This window comes from Ailuropoda melanoleuca, unplaced genomic scaffold (assembly GCF_002007445.2).
Source record: "Ailuropoda melanoleuca isolate Jingjing unplaced genomic scaffold, ASM200744v2 unplaced-scaffold2453, whole genome shotgun sequence".
NCBI lineage: Eukaryota > Metazoa > Chordata > Mammalia > Carnivora > Ursidae > Ailuropoda > Ailuropoda melanoleuca.
Window position 1 is genome coordinate 170,077 of NW_023194426.1, and position 7,602 is coordinate 177,678.

The 7,602-nt window shown below is 46.7% G+C and overlaps 1 non-coding gene across 1 annotated transcript; it reads right to left on the minus strand.

Moving 5' to 3' along the window:
* Nucleotides 1-7,321: 7,321 nt before the first annotated feature.
* Nucleotides 7,322-7,440, minus strand: LOC117798082. Its single transcript, XR_004622815.1, has one exon. It is a non-coding gene; the product is annotated as a 5S ribosomal RNA (ribosomal RNA).
* Nucleotides 7,441-7,602: the final 162 nt, after the last annotated feature.

The following is a 7,602-nucleotide window of genomic DNA, read 5'->3' on the forward strand; positions in this document are numbered from 1 at the left end:
GTGTTTTGTGTGTTGTGTGTGTTGTGTGTATGTGTATTGTGTGTTTGGTGTGTGTGTTGTGTGTGTGTTTTTTTCTTTTGTGTGTTGTGTTGTGTGTCTTTCGTGTGTTGTGTTCTGTGTGTGTTTTGTGTGTGTTGTGTGTTGTGTCTGTGTTGTGTGTGTGTTGTGTTTGTGTTGTGTGTTTGTACGTATTGTGTGTCTTGTGATTGTGGTGTGTGTGTTGTGTATGTTGGGTTGTGTGTTGTGTGTTGTGTGTTTTATGTGTTTTGTGTGTGTTGTGTGTTGTGTCTGCGTTGTGTGTGTGTTGTGTTTGTGTTGTGTGTTGTGTTTTTTGTGTGTCTTGTGATTGTGGTTGTGTGTTTTTTGTGTTGTGTTGTGTGTGGTGTTTGTTGTGTGTTTTGTGTTTGTGTTGTGTGTGTTGTGTGTTGTGTCTCTGTTGTGTGTGTTGTGTTTGTTTTGTGTGTGTGTTGTTTGTGTTGTGTTTCCTGTGTGTTGTGTGTGTGTTGTGTGTGTTGTGTGTGTGTTGTGTGTGTTGTGTGTGGTGTTTGTTGTGTGTGTTTTGTGTGTGTGTGTTGTGTGTGATGTTTGTGTGTTGTGTGTGTTCAGTGTGTTGTGTGTTTTGTGTGTTGTGTGTGGTGTGTGTGTTCTCTGTGTGTTGTGTTTGAGTTGTCTGTGTGTTGTGTGTGTGTGTTTTGTGTTTTGTGTGTTGCATGTGTGTTGTGTCTGTGTTTTTTGTGTGTTGTGTGTGTTGTGTGTTGTGTGTGTTGTATGTGTGTAGTGTGTGTTGATTGTGTTGTGTTTGTTATTTGTGTTTTGTGTGTTTGGTGCTGTGTGTTGTGTGCGTACTGTGTGTTGTGTGTGTGTGTTTTTTGTGTTGTGTGTTTGTTGAGTTTTGAGTGTGTTGTATGTGTGTGTTTGGTGTGTGTGTTGTGTGTGTTGCATGTGTTTTGTGTGTTGTGTTGTGTTGTGTGTGTTTCGTGTGTTGTGTTCTGTGTGTTGTGTGTGTTGTGTGTTGTGTCTGTGCTGTGTGTGTGTTGTGTTTGTGTTTTGTGTTTGTGTGTTGTGTGTGTTGTGTGTATGTTGTGAGAGTGTGTATGTGTGTGAGCTGTCTGTGTGTGGTGTGTGAGAATTTTGTGTTTGTGTGTTGTGTGTGTGTTGTGTGTGTGGTGTGTGTGTTGTGTGTGTGGTGGATGTGTTTGTGTGTGGGCTGTGTCAGTTTGTGTGTGTTTGTGTGTGTTGTGTGTGTTTTGTGTGTGGTGTTTTTGTGTGTATTGTGTCTTGTGTGTGGTGTGTGTTTTGTTTTGTGTGTGTATAGTGTGAGTGTTGTGTTTTTGTAGTGTGTGGTGTGTGTTTTGTGTGTATGTTGTGTGTGTATTTGTGTGTTGTGTGGTGTGTGTTTTGTGTGTTTGTTGAGTGTGTGTTTTTTGTGCTGTGTGTTTTTTGTGTGTTGTTTTGTCTGTATGCTGTGTGTGTTGTGGGTTTCGTCTGTGTTGTGTGTTTTGTGTGTGAGTTGTGTGTGATATTTGTGTGTTGTGTTGTGTGTGTTGTGTGTGTGTTGTGTGTGTTTTGTTTCTTCTGTGTGTGGAGTGTGTTGTGTGTTGTGTGTGTATAGTGTGAGTGCTGTGTGTGTGTTGTGTGTGTTGTGTTTCCTGTGTGTTGTGTGTGTGTTGTGTGTTTTGGTTTTGTATTTGTTTGTGGTGTGTGGTGTGTGTGATTGTGTGTTTTTTGTGTGTATGTTTATATGTGGTGTGTGTGTTGTGTGTTGTGTGTGTTTTGTGTGTTGTGTTTGTTGTGTGCTGTGTGTTGTCTGTGTGTTTTGTGTGTGTGTTGAGTGTGTTTGTTGTGTGTTGGGTGTGTGCTGTGTGTGTTGTGTGTTGTGTGTGTTGAATGTGTGTAGTGTGTGTTGTGTGTGTTTTGTGTGTTTTGTGTTTTGTGTGTTTGGTGCTGTGCGTTGTGTGCGTGTTTTGAGTTGTGTGTGTGTGACTTGTGTGTGTTGTGTCTTTGTTGAGTATTGTGTGTGTAGTATCTGTGTGTTTGGTTTGTGTGGTGTGTGTGTTGTGTGTGGTGTGTGCTGTGTGTTTTGTTTGTGTGTTGTGTGTTTCTTGTGTGNGTGTTGTGTTTGTGTGGTGTGAGGTGTGTGTGTTGTGTGTGTGTTGTGTGTTGTGTTTGTATTGTGTGTTGTGTATGTTTGTTGTGTCTGTGTATTGTGTGTGTTGTGTGTGTGGTGTGTGTTTTTTGTGTTTTGTGTTTTGTGTGTGTATGTGTGTTGTGTTGTGTGTGTGGTGTGTGTACGGTGTGTGTGTGTTGTGNTGGTGTGTGTGTGTTGTGTGTGTGGGCGTGTGTTGTGTGTTGTGTCTGTGTTGTGTGTGTTGTGTTTGTGTTGTGTGTTTGTGTGTTGTGTCTTGTGATTGTGGTGTGTGTGTTGTGTGTTGTGTTGTGTGTTGTGTGTGTTGTGTGTGGTGTTTGTTGTGTGTGTTGTGTATTGTGTCTGCATTGTGTGTGTTGTGTTTGTGTTGTGTGTTGTGTGTGTTGTGTGTCTTGTGATTTTTCTGTGTGTTGTGTTTGTGTTGTGTGTGTGTTGTGTGTGTTTTGTGTGTATTTTGTGTGTTGCAGTTTTGTTGTGTGTGTTGTGTGTGTATAAGTTGTGTGTGTATGTGTTGTGTGTGGTGTGTGTGTTTGTGTGTGTTGTGTGTGTTTTATGTGTGTTGAATGTGTGTTGTGTCTGTATGTGTTTGTGGTGTGTGGTGTGTGTGATTGTGTGTTTTTTGTGTGTATATTTATGTGTGGTGTGTGTTGTGTGTGTGTTGTTTGTGTTTTGTGTATTTTGTGTGTTTTGTGTGTGTTGTGTGTTTTTTGTGTGTGTTTTGTGTATGTGTTGTGTGTGAAGTTTGTGTTCTGTGTGTTGTGGGTTTTGTGTGTGTTGTGTGTGTGGTGTGTGTGTTCTGTGTTGTGTTTGAGTTGTGTGTGTGTTTTGTGTGTGTTTTTTGTGTTTTATGTGTTGCATGTGTGTTGTGTCTGTGTTTTTTGTGTGGTGTGTGTGTGGTGTGTGTGTTGTGTGCTTTGTGTGGTTTCTTTGTTTTTGTGTGGTTTGTTTGTGGTGTGTGTTGTGTGTGGTGTGTGTGCATTATGTGTGTGTGGTGTGTTTGTTTGGTGTGTTTTTTGTGTGTTTTGAATATGTTTATGTGTGTATTGTGCGAGTGTTTTGTGTGTTGTGTGTGGGGTTTGTTGTGTGTGTTGTGTTTGTGTTGTGTGTGATATGTGTGCTTTGTGTGTTGCATGTATGTTGCATTTTTGCTGTGTGTGTTGTGTGTGTATACATTGTGTGTCTGTATGTGTTGTGTGTGTTGTGTGTGTAGTGTGTGTTGTGTTTGTGTGTTGTGTGTGTTGTGTGTTGTGTGTGTGTTGTGTGTGTTTTAAGTGTGTTGAATATGTGTTGTGTGTGTATGTTTTGTGGTGTGTGGTGTTTGTGATTGTGTGTTTTTTGTGTGTATGTTTATGTGTAGTGTGTGTGTGGTATGTGTGTGGTGTGTGTGTTGTGTGTGTGCATGTTGTGTTTGTGTTGTGTGTTGTGTGTGTGTTGTGTTTTTTTTGTATTTTGTGTGTTGTGTGTGTTGTGTGTGATGTTTGTGTTTTGTGTGTGTTCTGTGTGTTGTGTGTGTTTTGTTTTGAGTTTGTGGTGTGTGTTTTTTGTCTGTTGAGTGTGTGTTGTGTGTTGTGTGAGTGTAGTGTGTGTTGTGTGTTTTGTGTGTGTTGTGTGTGTGGTGTGTGTATTCTGTGTTGTGTTTGAGTTGTGTGTTTTTTGTGTGTGTTTTTTNCTGTGTGTGTTGTGTGTTTTGTGTGTGTGTTTTTTGTGGTTTGGGTGTTGCATGTGTGTTGTGTCTTTTTTTGTGTGGTGTGTGTTGTGTGTTTGTTGTGTGTGTTTTGCGTGTGTTTTGAGTGTGTTTTGTGTGTGTGTTTGTGTTGTGTGAATGATGTGTGTTGTGTGTTGTTTGTGTGTTGAGTGTGATGTTTGTGTGTTGTGAGTGTTCTATGTGTTGTGTGTGTGTTGTGTGTGTTTTGTGTGTTGTGTGAGTGTAGTTTATGTTGTGTGTTTTGTGTGTGTTGTGTGTTTGGTGTGTGTTGTGTGTGTTGTGTTTGAGTTGTGTGTGTGTTGTGTGTTTTTTTGTGTGTGTGTGTTGCATGTGTGTTGTGGCCTTGTTTTTTGTGTGGTGTGTGTGTGGTGTGTGTGTGGTGTGTGTTGTGTGTGTGGTGTTTGTGTGTTGTGGGTTGTGTGTGTTTTGTGTGTGTTTTTTGTGTCTTGTGTGTGTTGTGTGTCCTCTGTGTTGTGTATGTTGTGTGTTGTGTGTTTTGTGTGTGTGTTGTGTGTGTTGCGTGTGGTGTGTGCATGTGTTGTGTGTGTTCTGTGTGTTGTGTGCATGTTGTTTGTCAGTTGTGTGTGTTTTGTGTGTGTTGCATGTGTGTTGTGTCTGTGTTTTTTGTGTGGTGTGTGTAGTGTGTGTTTTGTGTGTGTGATGTTTGTGTGTTGTGGGTTGTGTGTGTGTTGTGTGTGTTTTGTGTGTGTTTTGTGTCTTTTGTGGGTTGTGTGTACTGTGTTTTGTGTGTGTTGTGTGTTGTGTGTTTTGTGTGTGTTGTTTTTGGTGTGTGTGGTGTGTGCATGTGTTGTGTGTGTTCTGTGTGTGTTGTGTGCATGTTTGTGAGTTGTGTGTGTTTTGTGTGTGTTGCATGTGTGTTGTGTGTGTTTTTTTGTAGTGTGTGTGGTGTGTGTGTTTTGTTTGTGCTGTGTGTGTTGTGCATGTGGTGTGTGTTTTGTGTGTTTTTTTGTGTTATGCCTGTGTTGTGTGTGTTGTGTGTGTTCTGTGTGTGTATTGTGCGAGTGTTGTGTGGGTTGTGTGTGTGTTGTGTGTGCTGTGTGTTTTTAGTGTGTTGTGTTGTGTGTGTAGTGTGTGTTGTGTGTGTTGTGTGTTGTGTCTTTGTTGAGTGTTGTGTGTGTGAGTTGTGTGTGCTGTGTGTTTGTTGAGTTTTGTGTGTGTGGTATGTGTGTTTGGTGTGTGTGTTGTGTGTGTTGTGTTGTTGTGTGTGTGGTGTTTGTTGTTTGTGTTTTGTGTGTTGTGTGTGTCTGTTGTGTCTGTGTTTTGTGAGTGTGTTTTTTGTTTTTTGTGTGTTTTTTGTATTTTGTGTGTTGCGTGTGCATTGTGTGTTTTGTGTGTTGTGTGTGTGTGATGTATGCATATTGTGTGTGTTGTTTGTGTTTTGTGTGTGTGTTTTGTGTTGTGTGTGTGTTGTGTGTCCTGTGTGTTCTGTGTGTTGTGTGTTGTGTGTGTTGTGTGTGTTGTGTGTGGTGTGTGTGGTGTGTGCATGTTTTGTGTGTGTTCTGTGTGTGTTGTGTGCATGTTGTTTGTGAGTTGTGTGTGTTTTGTGTGTTGCATGTGTGTTGTGTGTGTTTTTGTTTACTTTGTGTGGTGTGTGTGTTTTGTGTGTGTTGTGTGTGTGCTGTGTGTTGTGTGTGTTTTGTGTGTTGTGTGTGTGGAGTGTGTGTTTGTTGTGTGTGTTTGTGTGTTGTGTGGTGTGATATGTGTGTTGTGTGTTTTGTGTGTGTGTTTTGTGTGTTGTGTGTGTGGTGTGTGAGTGGTGTGTGTGTTGTGTGTGTTGTGTGTGTGGTTTGTGTGTGGTGTGTTGTGTGTGTGTTGTGTGAGTTGTGTTTTTGTGTTGTGTGTTGTGTGTGCCGTGTGTGTGTGTTGTGTGTTGTGTGTGTTGTGTGTGTGCAGTGTGTGTGTGGTTTGTGTTTTGTGTGTGTGTTGTGTGTGGTGTGTGTTTTGTGTATTGTGTGTGGTGTGTGTTGTTGTGTGTTGTGTGTGAGGTGTGTGTTGTGTGTGTGTGTTTTGTGTGTGTGGTGTTTGTGGTGTGTGTGTGTTGTCTGTGTTGTTTTTGTGTTGTGGTGTGTTGTGTGTATGTGTTGAGTGTGTTTTCTGTGTGTTGTGTGTGGTGTGTGTGTGTTTTGTGTGTGGTGTGTGTGGTGTGTGTGTGGTATATGTTGTGTGTGTTTTTTGTGTGTATGTGAAAGCGAGAGAGCGACAGAGAGGGAGGGATTGGATTTTGCAACACACAGACCCACTCACACCCCTGCACAGACACGCAGACCCCGACCCGGATGCGGATTGGGTCTTGGACAGGGACAGTGACCCAGGTGCACACAGGTGACACACACCCATACACAGGGACACACAGGACGCTGTGTGGGCGCGGCAGCTAGCCCACGGGAGGGCGGTCGCGCTGGGGCGCGCTTTGGGCAAGGCGGCCGCGCCCTGGAGCTGCCATAGGAGCCCTCCCTCGGAGCCCGAGGACTTGCAGCCCAGGGTTCGGGAATCCCGATGTGCTGCCACTCCTGCCCAGCACCCCGTCTGGCGTGGGGGTGTGCGAGGGATTCTTTCTTTTACCCCATCCTTTATTTTCAGGTGGCCCTTGTCGCCGTGCTGCGGGGCACCACCGGGTCTCCCTGAGGGAGTGAGCCTCGATGTTCTGCTGGGATGGGGCGTGGAGCCGGGTGCCAACGGGGCCTGAGGCCCCGGGCGGTGGGCCGTCTTGTGTCCTGTGCGCACGGAGCATGGACGCCCGGGCCCGGGGGCAAAGGGACAGTGATCGGTGATCGGTGGGAAGGAGGGCGATACCCTTCTGGTGGGAGCGCCGCCCAGGGCTGGTTGGGAGAAGGTGGAGGCCGCCCTGGCAGCAGGTGGGGCCGGCTGGCGGTTGGCCCGGGGCGCTGCGGTGGGCGGGCGGCCCAAGTGAAGAGCTAGGGGCTCGGGAAAGGAGAGGAACCGGAGGCAGGGAGGAGGCCGAGAACCCTGGGAGCACACGCCTGCAGAGGCCGGGTCATGGCCTGCCCGGGGCTCCCGCGGTTCCTCTCCCACCGGCTGTTTTCCCTCCACACCCCTCTGCTGCCTCCGCCTCCACCTCTGCCTCCCCTTCCGCCTCCGCCTCTCTTCGCACCGCCCCCTGAGCGCTCACCGCCCTGAACACCACCCCCCAGGCCGCACCCCAAGATAGGGTGTGGGCATTCGCTAGGGATGGAGGCGGAAGGGCTGTGCTGTGGGCGCCTGTCTGTGCCCCGGGCATCCGCAGAGGGCCAGGGTTCCGCATTGCATTGCGCTTGTGGCGTGTGGCGTGTGGCGAGCGGGTCGGGCCCACCACACATAGCCTGTGGTTGGGTGGGGGCACGTGGGTCTTGAATGGAGCCGGGTTGGGCATGGTTGGGGGGGCGGACCACTGGCGGCAGAGGGAGAGGATGGGAGGCTGAATGGGAAGGAAAGAAAAAGGAAAGGAGAAAAGCCTACAGCACCCGGTATTCCCAGGCGGTCTCCCATCCAAGTACTAACCAGGCCCAACCCTGCTTAGCTTCCGAGATCAGACGAGATCGGGCGCGTTCAGGGTGGTATGGCCGTAGACGCCTGTGGCTGCCGCTCGCTGCCCCAAGAGCCTGCTCGGCCCCTCCCAGCCTCAGCCCCAGCCCCAGCCCCAGCCCCTGCCCATCGATCGTCAGCCCTCCTCCGCCTGGCCTGTGCCTGCCGCCTGCCTGCCTGCCTACCTGCCTGCCTGCCTGCCTGCCTG